Raw genomic sequence first — 12,587 nt, 5'->3', positions numbered from 1 at the left:
TTTCGACCCCGAGGCATCAAACAAAAACAAACTAATGGAAACTTAAGGAAGGAAGAGAAAGATTAAGTTTCTTGATAAGGAAAACTCTGAACTGATTTCCTCCAACGTAAACATCAATTTAAAAAAATGCACTCTAGGGCAAAAAAACCAAAGCAAGTCAGAAACTTGAACATTTCTTTTTGAATTCTCTCTAATCCGATAATAAATCGCTGTACTATCTTAAATTTCGATATAAATAAATCATGTCCTATGTCTATCTTATAATAAATACAGTTTCAAGGTATTCTATGAGCTTCTTCGAGTTGAGGCGACGAACTGATGGCACCTGAATTGGCCTATTTATTTATCTTTATTCCATTCTTTATCGATCGATTCATGCATCGATCAAAAAAATAATTAATTAAGTGCTCGTGCGAACAGAACTGATTTGATATAGAGAAAGGAAGAAGAAGAAGAAGAAGAAAGGAAAAGAACGACAATTAGCGGTAACAATAAATAAACAAAAAGACAAACTAATTAAATAAATATCAGAACAGATGTAATTCCTTTTTTCACGAAAACCCACAAAAATATCAATGAATATTTCATATAGTAGCCAGAATATAAATGTTGTTAGAACTTCCTTCTTAATACTAAATTTATTTTTTCTTTTGCCCTTCAATTTTCTTAAAAAAAACCCAGTAAATATCATGATTTTTTCAATATGTTCCAGTGCTTTTCAATTTTGACAAATGCACTTTAAGGCTTTCATTTACTTTTCCATCACGTATTTATATATATAGCACAGGGACTATTTATGCTAACAAACCCTAAAACCTTTTTTGCCGTGCCAACAAACCTGCTTCCTGTAAGCATAGATAGAAATACGACTCTGTCTTACTTGAAGTGAGGGGATAATCTGCAGCCATAATGGAATTGAAATCTAAACAAATGAATAACGGTAGATCAGTTTGATCAAGTGATTTGCTTGTTCGGCTATAAAACCTTTTTCTGAGATTTGCTATCAAAGTTCTTCTTTTTTTAGCATGACAGCCAAAAAATGATTCCGGTTTCATGATGTCAAACCCGTTTTCTTTGGTACTTCAATCAGTGCTTATACTAATATACTAACATGTATAAATACATCACAACATGCAGTATAATTCGTCTTTCTCATAGATTCTGCCCAATAAAACAGAAAATCCTATTATATCATTAACTCCAGCGTAGAAAAACGATAACGTGCTTTAAATGAAAATTCGAGATTAATCACGGCTTCTTACTAACCTGCTTTAAACGAAAATTCGAGATTAATCACGACTTCTTACTAACCTGCTTTGAACGAAAATTCGAGATTAGTCACGACTTCTTATAATTACATAACCTCCTTTGAATGAAAATTCGAGATTAGTCACGACTTCTTACATAAACCTGCTTTGAACGAAAATTCGAGATTAATTAAGTACTTGTTTAACTTCTTACTTTTCAATTTAAAAGTTAGTATGCTTGATAATGCCATACGCGAAGCCAATCATAAGCCCCATAAAACAAGAATAAAAACACCTCACCTGATTCATACACAGAGATAACAGAGGGAGGTTAATGTACTAGTCCCAATTACTTTTTGCTAAAAGCTCGTTTAGTTAAGATGCCGTTAAATATGGCTAGAGCCTTTTAGAGATAATTAAGAAAAGAATCAGTTCAGGGCCGTAGCCACCGGTACGGTTGGTCCGGTTTCAACCGGACCAACTTTCGGTGAAAAAATATAAGAAAAATATTTTTGAAATGTAAGAAAAACTCAAAAACCTCGAAAACCGGACCAATCACAAATTTGTAGCTACGGCCCTGCAGTCCCCAGAATATATTGTAAAGTCAATGCTTTTTGTAATTCTATGATATTACTATATGCAAGTGGCTGTCTTTGAATGTTTTTATGTTATCAATTAAATTTCATTTGCGCGTTAACTAATATTAATTTTATTAAAAGAACATCCATTTCGAGTAGAATCATAGTTAAACTCTGCATTAGAGAACGTCGCTTGGTTGTTCCGGCTTGAGAAATGCATGAGTCATATAGGCGATCCATATATTATCGAGGTCTTCGTTCACTTTATCGGTAGTTTAATGTGAAATAAAATATAAAAATAAAAGCTGAATTTAAGTTATGTCCAATCAATGTGTTTGTTTTATAGAAGTTTTCATGCGAATGTAAACCGTTTCAAAAGTTGTCAATCATGAATTTTTGTCCTATTGCTTACTATCAATCACGTGACTTTTTGGAGTTGACTGGGGGCAAACGAGCGGTTGACTGAGGGGCAACTAGCTGATGTAAAGTCAAAACATATTAAAATAAGTCCTCAAACTATTGCATTTGACTATTTCTACGACATGAAACCAGAAAACAAGAGACCAAACTGAACAACCTCCAAGATTCTACAAGCCATCAAAAAAGAGCTATTACCTGAAGTGACGTCTATTGATAGCAACCTATAATAGGCCAGGTTAGATATCAGGCTCTAGTCGAATGATACTTCATGTATTATAAAAACAAGTCGATCATAAATACATTTATTGGCAAGAATAAAATAATGTGCCATATACAACGTTTCTACCTTTCGGCAATAAAAAGAAAATTAAATTAAAAATGCTCATTGTCAGCGGTTTACCCCTCAAAAATGTTGTATGATCGAAACTACAGCACTATACCTACTTATCCTATCGAGAAACTTGATTTATTTATTTATTATTTTTTCCACATTGAAATTTTGAACATATTATTTCTCAGTATCCTGCTAGAATTTTCTTAATTTAATTTAATTTAATTTATTATTATTATTATTTTATTAATTTTTTTCCACATTGAAATTTTGGACATATTATTCCCCAGCTCACTATCGTGCTAGAATTTTAATAATTCGAACTTGACCTATTTAATATATTTAATACCAAGTTGCCCTTGTAAACCAGACTAGTAACATCACACTTATTCATAATCGTAAAGCACCGCATTAAGAAAGTCTACAAGTCAACTGCTAATGTGTTCGTTTCTTACTTATGTTTTTTAAAATGTTTTCTTGAAATATTTTTTCTTTTATTATTTGAGAGTTTCGTTTTTGTATATCTTGTTTTTGCATCTATCTCTTTATGTCAAGATCGATCAGCTGCTCATTCGTGAGCGAACTTATGTCAGTCAGACATTTAATATTAAGATCAAAGGATACGGACGCGGATTAGATAATTCAACTATTCAGAAGATTTGATATCATAACTAGTATTGTAATAAAATATTTCTGCGCAAACTACATCAATCTAGTGACGCATATATTTCTGGTTTTTATAGCCGCCATCTTGGTTGGATTCAACAAAAAAATTGTCATATCAACCAAAATGGTCGCCGTATCTGTACATAGTAGATTTCTCTTCTAACATGTTCATTTAGTACCTAGCTTGTTAAACTGCATTAGCTATCACGTACATTTTATCGTTAATTAGAATCTCTTACTAACCTGGATTTGGGGATTTTCAGTTACTGGTTCACCAAGTCCTTGCACCGGCACTTTGACTGCGGTGTCTTGTATGATTTACAGTTCTCCTTCCTAAATCAAATAAGTACACATCTCAATTAATTTTCGGCTTATTTCTTGGGCTTTATTTATTAGATATCTTCGCCGCCTTCTTTGAGCTTCATCGCAAGACTTTGTTTTTGCACTTCTGTGTACATGTCGCACAACTGATACGAGTAGTTCAAGATAATGCTAGGCAACACCAAATGTAATCATGGAAATATTTCATTAATTTCACGATTTGAATGCAGTCAACCTTTCTCCTTTTTCACTTGATTGAGACTTCAACTCTGAAGATTAAGGCGTATTAAGTGGAATTTTGGGTATCCCAGTTTTTCTTCTATGAAGACTAAAGCTGTTATATAATCAGTCACCAAGAGAGTAGTTATTAACAAACTCGCTTTGCGATTGGATGATATCCATAGGCACCGACTGGCGATTGCTAGTTATTATAGTCAACAGCCACAAGTTCACTCATGTAATAAGTTTTCTCGTAAGTATATACCAGCCCATTGCTTTAGGCGAAAAGCAATCTTTTGATTGTAAAATGTATGTTCAATACACGTATGGACGGTTGTTCTATGATAACATGACGTGGTCGGCAGACGTAGTGGTATTTTATTGATTAATTCATATTCGAGTAATCGCCTACGAGTACGTTCACTCACGTAATTAATTTCTTAATTAACACGCTTTCCCGTTGCTTGGGTACGTGAATCCGGCTTGACTATTACTTTTTCATGCGTACAGAGTACGCATGGTCAGTTGATTTTTATGATGCCAAGATCAGAATTAGTTGTAACATTGATTAAATTATTTGAATCTCAGTCATCTCGGTTCTTCAATAAACAATGATTTGAAACCAGAGTTCCAATATTGCATTGCAATTCCCTAGTAGCCCTAGTAAGGTACTAACACTTCATGTAAACCTATCAAAACTATTACCAAACAACGCACTGACTAATAAAATTACACCAAAATATATACAAGGGCGTATCCAGGGTTTTTTGAAGGGGGGGGGGGGGGGGTCTCAGGTGTAAATTTTGTGGGCAAAGGAATCCCAGTCGCATTTTTACCACAGGAAGCCCATTTGACCTCAGGAATGACATGGGGGTCGCGACCCCCCCCCCCCCCCCCGACCCTCCCCCTAGATCCGCCCTTGATATATTATATTATTATACATATTATGCTGAAAATAACACCAAAAATGTCATACACGAAATCACTTGCATTGCATGGCTTATTTTCCCCCTCCTTCATGATATATTAGTATAGATTTATTTATTATTTATGCCAACGAATTTTACAATAAAACAAAGCACGGTAAGATGTAACTATGAATAAATAGAAAACGTAAAATCTCATCCTTTTGTAAACAAACATTACTCGTTGAAATTGCCGAAGGGAGTCACAATTTGTAAATCTAGATATTCAGATTCATATATTCAAATATATATTCTATACTTGCATATAAAGTTTTGAATGGTGTTGCACCATCTTACTGTGAATTAATCCAGCCATACAATGTAATTTACGTTCAAATCACCAATATCTTCTTAAGGTGCCTTATTCAAGAACTGTTACTTTTGGGGACAGATTATTCTCTGTGTGTGCCCTCAGGCTATGGAACATTTTACCGCATGACATAAAGACTTCACCTTCAATTGACATTTTCAAGAAAAAACTTAAAACTTCAAAACAATAATGCGACGTTAAATAACATTTTACGAACATTCTTCTGATCTATTATGCCTGTATAAAAATATTTTTCCTATTTTATTTTTCATTATCTAGTTATTTAATTTATTCTGCTTTATAATATTTAATCCTATTATGTATTTTTTTAGAGTATATATATATTGTAAAAGCATTGAGATTTTTAAATGCGTTTTAAGAATTAAAGTATTATCATTATTATCATTATTATTATATGTTTATTTCAACTTCAGACATTTTTGCTACATGAATACAGAATATTGCGGGCATGAATAGTCTAAGCAAATATTATTATTATTATATTATTATTATTATTATTATTATTATTATTATTATTATTATTACATATAGATCTTTACCGAGTGACAAAAACACATTTCAAAAATTATTATTATTATTGTTATTATTATATATCACATCATAAAAAATATATTCACATACATATATTCCAGAAAAAGATCGTTGGAGCCAATAAGCCCTGATAAGTGATCGCGGAACATAGGTCGTTCGAAGTTCCAAGAACAGCTGGAATTAACGGTGTTTCCTACTTATTATACTCTTCAAGAACACGGTTGCTGTTTTATCTGATTTGTAATGAAATGGATGAATGAAACTTTTATAAACACCTTAATCAGGTCGTGCTTAGATGTATACCCACAATTCCTTTCGGTCTTGAATTGGTCTATGACTCCAACAATAGGTGTAAAATTTATGTGTGTATTTTCTAACAAGTTCCTAACTTATTATATAGAGAAATGATCACTGTCAAACATAAGCTTTCCCCCCTACAAATGGATGATTTATCGCGGCATATTGAGTTTTATATCTACGTGTATGTATAATGGGCTAGTTTTATTGTGCATTTTCTTTTACTTTAATGGATTTTGCCACTATCAAAACTAGATTAGTATTTAATGTCCAAGTTCAATCCAATTAATGAGTGTGTCCTAGAAAAATCAATTAGCGGTCAATTTTATAGATTATTTGTTAAGCCGAGAAAGAAGTTTTCCCCTTTGGTTAAACAGCATTTTGTATACCTGGGTAGAAATTAAGCGGTATTTCGGCCGATAAAGGATAGAAATGAGAGAGAAAGAGAAGAAGAAGAAGAAGAAGAAGAAGAAGAAGAAGGGAAGAGAAGACAATAGAAAATAATAATCTATGCCACATTTTTAATATGTTTTTTTTGATATGTTCAACTAGAATATTCTTAATATAAATCAATATTGATGAGAATATCTAGATTCTTATCGCCACGTATCTATTCAATTTATGATCCATGTCATCAAAACTTTGATTTGTCTAGAACCTATTTCCAATCCTAGATATAGCTCACTTTCTTCTCAGTTTAATTATCTGTTTTTCTCGATGGTTTACTAAACTGTGTCGTGAGTAACGAACAAAGCCAGAAAATTCTCGAAGCCTTTTGTTTTCTGCTTGTTTTTGTATACTGTTTTCTTGTTTTGTTTTGTTTCAGTCGGTTGATGAAAAAGTAAGCGCACATATTTGAAAACGAAAAGTGAAAACATCAAAAAATCATTAGGAGGAAATTGGTATAGTCCTATATAGTTGAATGCATATGTATTTTAAAAACAAGTCTCAAAAATATGAGTTTGTTGATAAGCGCTGTCTTTCCTCCGAAAATAACCCATGTTATCTTATGACCCGTATCTGCCCGGGCGCGCGCTCTTAGAAGAACCTTCGGGAAAATGGCGTGAGCAGGGCCGTACAAATCCGTACGGCCCTGCTCGAATCCTGCGACCATATTGACATAATTTGCAACTTTTATTAAAAATATCTTTTTTATTTAGGGTCATGATAAAATGCTTATTGACTGAGTTAGGTCGGGCCGTACGGGAAAATATTTGGCTCGAGGTGATGCTGTACGGACCGAGCGCAGCGAGCCCTCCCACTCAGCCAATAAGTACATATTATTTTCCATTACATTTGAGAGCCCACGCTGTTTATGGCAAGCGGATTACTGTTTCCGATTTGCATGCATAATTCCGTCCAACTAAAGACCCAACTAGATTTTCTCAGTCTGTGTAAATTTATAAGCCAGGTAAACATCGAGTAAACATTCTCCTAATTTCATGCCGGAATCATGAAATGTTGATTCAGGAAAATATCAATCCAATAGGTTGCTCTCAATAGACGTCACTTCCGTTAATAGCTCTTTTTTGATGGCTTGTAGAATCTTGGAGGTTGTTTTGATCTCTTGTTTTCTGGTTTGATGTCGTGAAAATAGTCAAATACAATAGTTTGAGGACTTATTTTGATATGTTTTGACTTAGCATCCGCTAGTTGCCCCTCAGTCAACCGCTTGTTTGCCTCCCAGTCAACTCCAAAAAGTCACGTGATTGATAGTAAGCAATAATAGTATAAGTCTTGATATACCGCATAGGAGCAATGACCATATATACGTAATGATTTATAGAAGGTTTGAAACTCTAAGTCATTCAATATTCTACTCAGAAACGCTTTCCCAGAACCATTTTCTTTATGCACTGTATTTAATTAATGCATGCATACTAAATCACGGATATCAGTATAGGATTTTATTAATTCAAATGCTGATGTTTGGATGTAACGAGTGTACCGATGCGATGCCCACATGGCATCTTTGTCCATGCTAGCGCTATATACAGTCAATTCAAAAAACGTTGTCGTTGACCGACTCAAGCCTACGCTACTGGACCGAAAGCGAACATGGGTAAAAATCACTGAAAGTGGTTAGATATTCGTTCTAAATAAATTGTCCCGCTAGTAGCAAAGATAATAATGGCGAGTAAAAAAAATTAAATGCATGTCTTCTTGGGTTTTAGGGAAAGAAAAACAAAGTAGTTGTTATTCAGTTCACAATTTTGAAAAACGTCTCCTTCAACACTTCCCGCTCGCCTACGAGGGTTCGTGCTGTAAACCAGGCATAACGAGTCAGATGAAATTATGGAGTCAACTCCGCTTCAATGATTGCTGCCCAGAGTTCCTTTCGGTCCAGTCGCGTAGGCTTGTGATGGTCGACGACAACGTTTTTTGAATTGACTGTAGACAACAAAACAATGTGCATAGCACCTTACATTTCATTATAAAGCATGTCTTAAAAGAGACAAAGTAAAAAGAAGTTTAAGCTCTGCTTGTTCAGTGTGTCGAGGTATAATAAATATATTATAGGTATATTAGGTCAAAGAGGAAATGCAAATTAGCGCCTTTTCATTTTATTCCGCAGATTGTTATGGCGAGACTCAGTGTAGTAACAATAACAACCTTTTTTATGAGCCTATATATTTTCATCAGTACTGATACCAGGATGCTATAAAAGATTGTCGAACGTCAGAATACCGACTTAATGGTTTTTCTATCAGTTGAAGCGTCATTCGTGTCTTTAAGTACTTTGGCTGTAGAAGCGACTGGAAGTTTATACAATATGTCATAGATCTTACGTTTAATAACTGAAGTCGATAAATCATTGCCCAAAATCACTAAACAAATTCATTCTACCAAACCTTCATATCCACAACTGCTGTTGTTAAAGCTATTTTTAGCGGCAAAGGTTTAATCATTGGTTTAAAAGCGACTGTGGCTTTGGTTTCTGTTGGGCGGCGCTAAGAAAGGAAGTTAAATTAATCCAATAAATATTGCAATAGTACAAACACAGATTGTTATTTTGAAGGAGGTATTGTTACTCCATTTTCAGAAAGAAAACTATTTCTAAATAATCAAAAAGATGAAAGGCAATCGAGCTATTGGAAAAAAATGAATATACGAACATAACTACTCCGATATATGATACTCAGATATTTCAAAACACTGTCCTTCAAATGGCCGGAGACTGCACGTAGCCACTTTCCTATGTTTCTCCCAACTACAGTACTATACACTTGATTCTAATAATTCATCGATAACTCAGACCTTTTTAGCATGCATAAATGGAAAATGTACGGTGCCTTTCGCTGCGGGATGCAGCGTCTACTCCTCCTTTCGTTCTTATTTTCAGAAAAGTCTCATGAATTTCGGATTATTGTTGGAAAATCGAGAACAAATTCTAACAATCTTGACTAAATACTGTACCATAATACTGAAGAGCCTTTTGAAATTTCAATTGGCAGGAATAATACTTGTAAAAGCTTGTAAATTAATGATCGAATGTACTGATTTCTTGCAGGACAAGTATTATAAGTCAGTCCATTGATTGAATGAGCTTATAACAAAAGTATTGACCCAATTGGTTCATAAAAACTGAGGTTTAAAACTCTGATTTATATTCTCCAAAGATAATCGCATTGATTAAAACAGGAAAGTACAAACTTACTTATCACGGACTCGAAAAGTAATCATAATGAGAAGGGGATAAAGGTTAGCGAATGATTCGCACTTGAAATATTCCTGCACTTGATCAGGCATCACGCTAAAACCTCTTAGTAAAACTTGTCCTACGTACCTCTGAATAATGTCAAAAGCTTACAGAGTTGCGGACATTCCTTTCCCTTACGCACCTAAAACACAGGCACTCAGTCATAAGTAAGACACTGAGAAAGAGGAAGCATATGGTAGCTGTTATCGCTATACAGAACCGGCTCAGCTGGGAGTTGTATGTAAATGTACCACTACAGGATATTGGCGAGATTTAGGAAGAAAAACAAGATCGCGTAATTGCTTATTGGTTTGAACGGGATATTTCATAAACAAGTGTAAACTGTAAACAAGAATAGTTTTCTTTAATCATTCTGTTTTTAATTATATTTTGAAATGAAATGAAAGTTGAGAGTACTAGATCACTCAGTTGCCAGATGCAAAACCGATCATTGAAAGTCATAACGATTTTGACTCTTAAACCACCAAAACACCACAAGACCAGCCATACTGGAGTTCTTTTGTTTGATTCAAGAACTCTAGCGTACATGTCCGGTTGAAAAAAAGAACAATAACGTCGTATTTCTAGCAGTTTTCTTTTGAAATAAACAACTAAAAGGTGATTTAATATAGTACAATGCTACGCTGGGTTTCAAAGGTAGATTTTCTCCGTTCGTATGGAAATTGAGATGAATCTGTTTTGACAACTGACAAGTTCAATTTGTAATTAGAAATCTGTACTAGAAATCAGCTTGCTTAGTCGTTATCAGATTTAAGATTGGTGATAATAAAATTCATTACTTTATAATAGAACTTTTCGACCTTTTGCTGCGTTTGCAATTCAAAGCTAAGTAATTTTCCTCTTAGTTAGTTTACGTCAGGGTGAACTTAATCTGTGTTTACAAACCAAGCACTTCAGTTTCTACTTTTCACTTAGGACTGATGTGATGTTCATGTGACAGCGAAGCGAATTGAAGATACCAGGCTACATCACTAGTATATCTGTAAAGAATTTCTCTTATTTGAAAAATATTTTTATCATTTTATGATTGAATACTGATTTCAGGTTTACGTATGACAGTACATATCTCTGTTCAAGATAGTGACGACTTGCGGTTTTCTGGGAGGATGCTTTCAATTTTTTTTCTTCTTAAATAACGATCTTTTCAATCGAAAAGATCAATAGCAACACATTCAATTCGTTTTTTATAATCGAGGAAGCAAATCATTCAAAATTAAAGCATTGTCTGAATAACTTTAGGTCCATCGTCGAATTCACAGAATTTAATTTTGATCTAGTAATAAAACCATCAATTGCAATTATAAACCATTGCCTGAGTTTGTTTTTTTTTTCACTGCGTACGATCCGCGACACATTTCCATTTACCTCCGCTGACACCATCTGAAACACATTATTGGCTGCGAACGTAACAATCTATTGTAAAGTGCACAGAAATCGGTGGGAGAAATTCAATAAGAATACTTGTGATAAAGCTGATTAAAGCAAATTCACTAAGAGATTCTGTGTAATTGCACTTGAGCGGTGTTACACTTTTGTTCTGTTGTGAAAGGAATACAAGATGTACGTAGACAGACAGGCAGGCAGACATACAAAAATATAGAAAGAGGAATAAATAGGCGCCTTGGTGACCCCTATACTACAAAGTCATTAATTTGATAAATCTTAATTTAATTTAACATTTAAATCAAGTTAAATCAAAAATATTATCTAAATATTTATTTTTATCGTTTTAACTGAAGCAGGGGGGTATTTTGGCTAGGTAGAAACGTAAAACAATAATTACTGCAAATATAAAATTATATAAATAGAAATATTTTATAATCTGAGTGACCCCTATACTACAAAGTCATTAATTTGATAAAACTTAATCTAATTTAACATTTAAATCAAGTTAAATCAAAGATATTATCCAAATATTTATTTTTTATCGTTATAACTGAAGCAGGGGGGTATTTTCGCTGAGGTAGAAACGTATAACAATAATTACTGCAAATATAAAATTATATAAATAGAAAATATTTTATAATCTGAGTGACCCCTATACTACAAAGTCTTAATCTAATTTAACATTTAAATCAAGTTAAATCAAAGATATTATCCAAATGTTTATTTTTATCGTTTTAACTGAAAGAGGGGGGGGGGGGGGGGGGTATTTTGGTGAGGTAGAAGCGTAAAACAATAACCACTACGAATATAAAATTCATAAATAGAAAATATTTTAGCGTAAAAATAATCTATTTTGGAATATCATCTCCATGTCGTTGTATGTCCTGCAGCGACTTAACTTTCTCAAAGCCCTCCGTATTGGTGACCGCCTTCCGTGCGCTCCTTTGTTGTTGTTGTTTGTTTGTTTGTATGTATGCCGAGACGGAAACGCGAGGGCAGTGCTAGATTATCCTGCATATCGTCCTCATAGAACTTTAATTAATAAAGTAAGAGCGGTAGTGATTTTGTTTCTCGCGATCGCCTCTGGGTAATCGGGTTCGATTCGATTGGATTCGGCATTGTACTTGAATTAAGTTAGTTAGGTCTCTCCTTGGACTTGATTCGGGTTTTTTCTCCGAGTTCTCCGGTTTTCCCCACGTTCAATTGCAATTCGATCTGTGAGTTAGCCGTGCCTTAACAGTGACTCTGAGAGCTGTTTTAGGACATCGATCAAAATCCAGTCACTCACTTTGGCACATTCACCCAATCTTTATGATCCCTTAGAGACATTTTACTATCCATACTTCATTTAACGAACTTTTAGGTCCTTGAAGCATTTTAACCTCCCACTCAAGTCAACGGTATTCCTGCCAGATGTACTTTTGCCTATAATACCTTGAAAAATTTCGAATCAATCTCTATTAATAGGTTTTAATCATATGTAAGGTAAGTAGAACGCTTTTAACTCAGACTCTTCAGTATTAGAACATTTTATACAATGTGCTGAGTACCTTACTATTTACGATGTAACAATA

At 34.0% G+C, this 12,587-nt stretch overlaps 2 protein-coding genes across 12 annotated transcripts in view; one reads left to right on the top strand and one right to left on the bottom strand.

Moving 5' to 3' along the window:
- The window catches only part of LOC116307366 (histamine H2 receptor), a 159,794-nt gene that overhangs the window by 37,510 nt on the left and 109,697 nt on the right, over positions 1 to 12,587 (top strand). The gene's annotated exons all lie outside the window — the stretch shown is intronic.
- Positions 1 to 12,587, bottom strand: part of LOC116307367 (alpha-1B adrenergic receptor) — a 33,117-nt gene that overhangs the window by 10,613 nt on the left and 9,917 nt on the right. For 2 of the 3 annotated variants that reach the window (XM_031717588.2, XM_031717592.2), the window contains one exon: positions 3,486 to 3,575. The gene's annotated coding sequence lies outside the window, so the exon portion shown is untranslated. Of the gene's footprint in view, positions 1 to 3,485; positions 3,576 to 9,693; positions 9,903 to 12,587 lie in introns of those variants that run through there. The other variant, XM_031717591.2, reaches the window with a different exon arrangement.

Source organism: Actinia tenebrosa, unplaced genomic scaffold, assembly GCF_029948245.1.
Source record: "Actinia tenebrosa isolate PJP-AT-01 unplaced genomic scaffold, QUT_ActTen_1.0 PGA_scaffold0__85_contigs__length_37466705, whole genome shotgun sequence".
Lineage (NCBI taxonomy): Eukaryota > Metazoa > Cnidaria > Anthozoa > Actiniaria > Actiniidae > Actinia > Actinia tenebrosa.
Note: the sequence above shows the minus strand (reverse complement) of the source record. Positions and strands in the feature narration are given on the sequence as shown.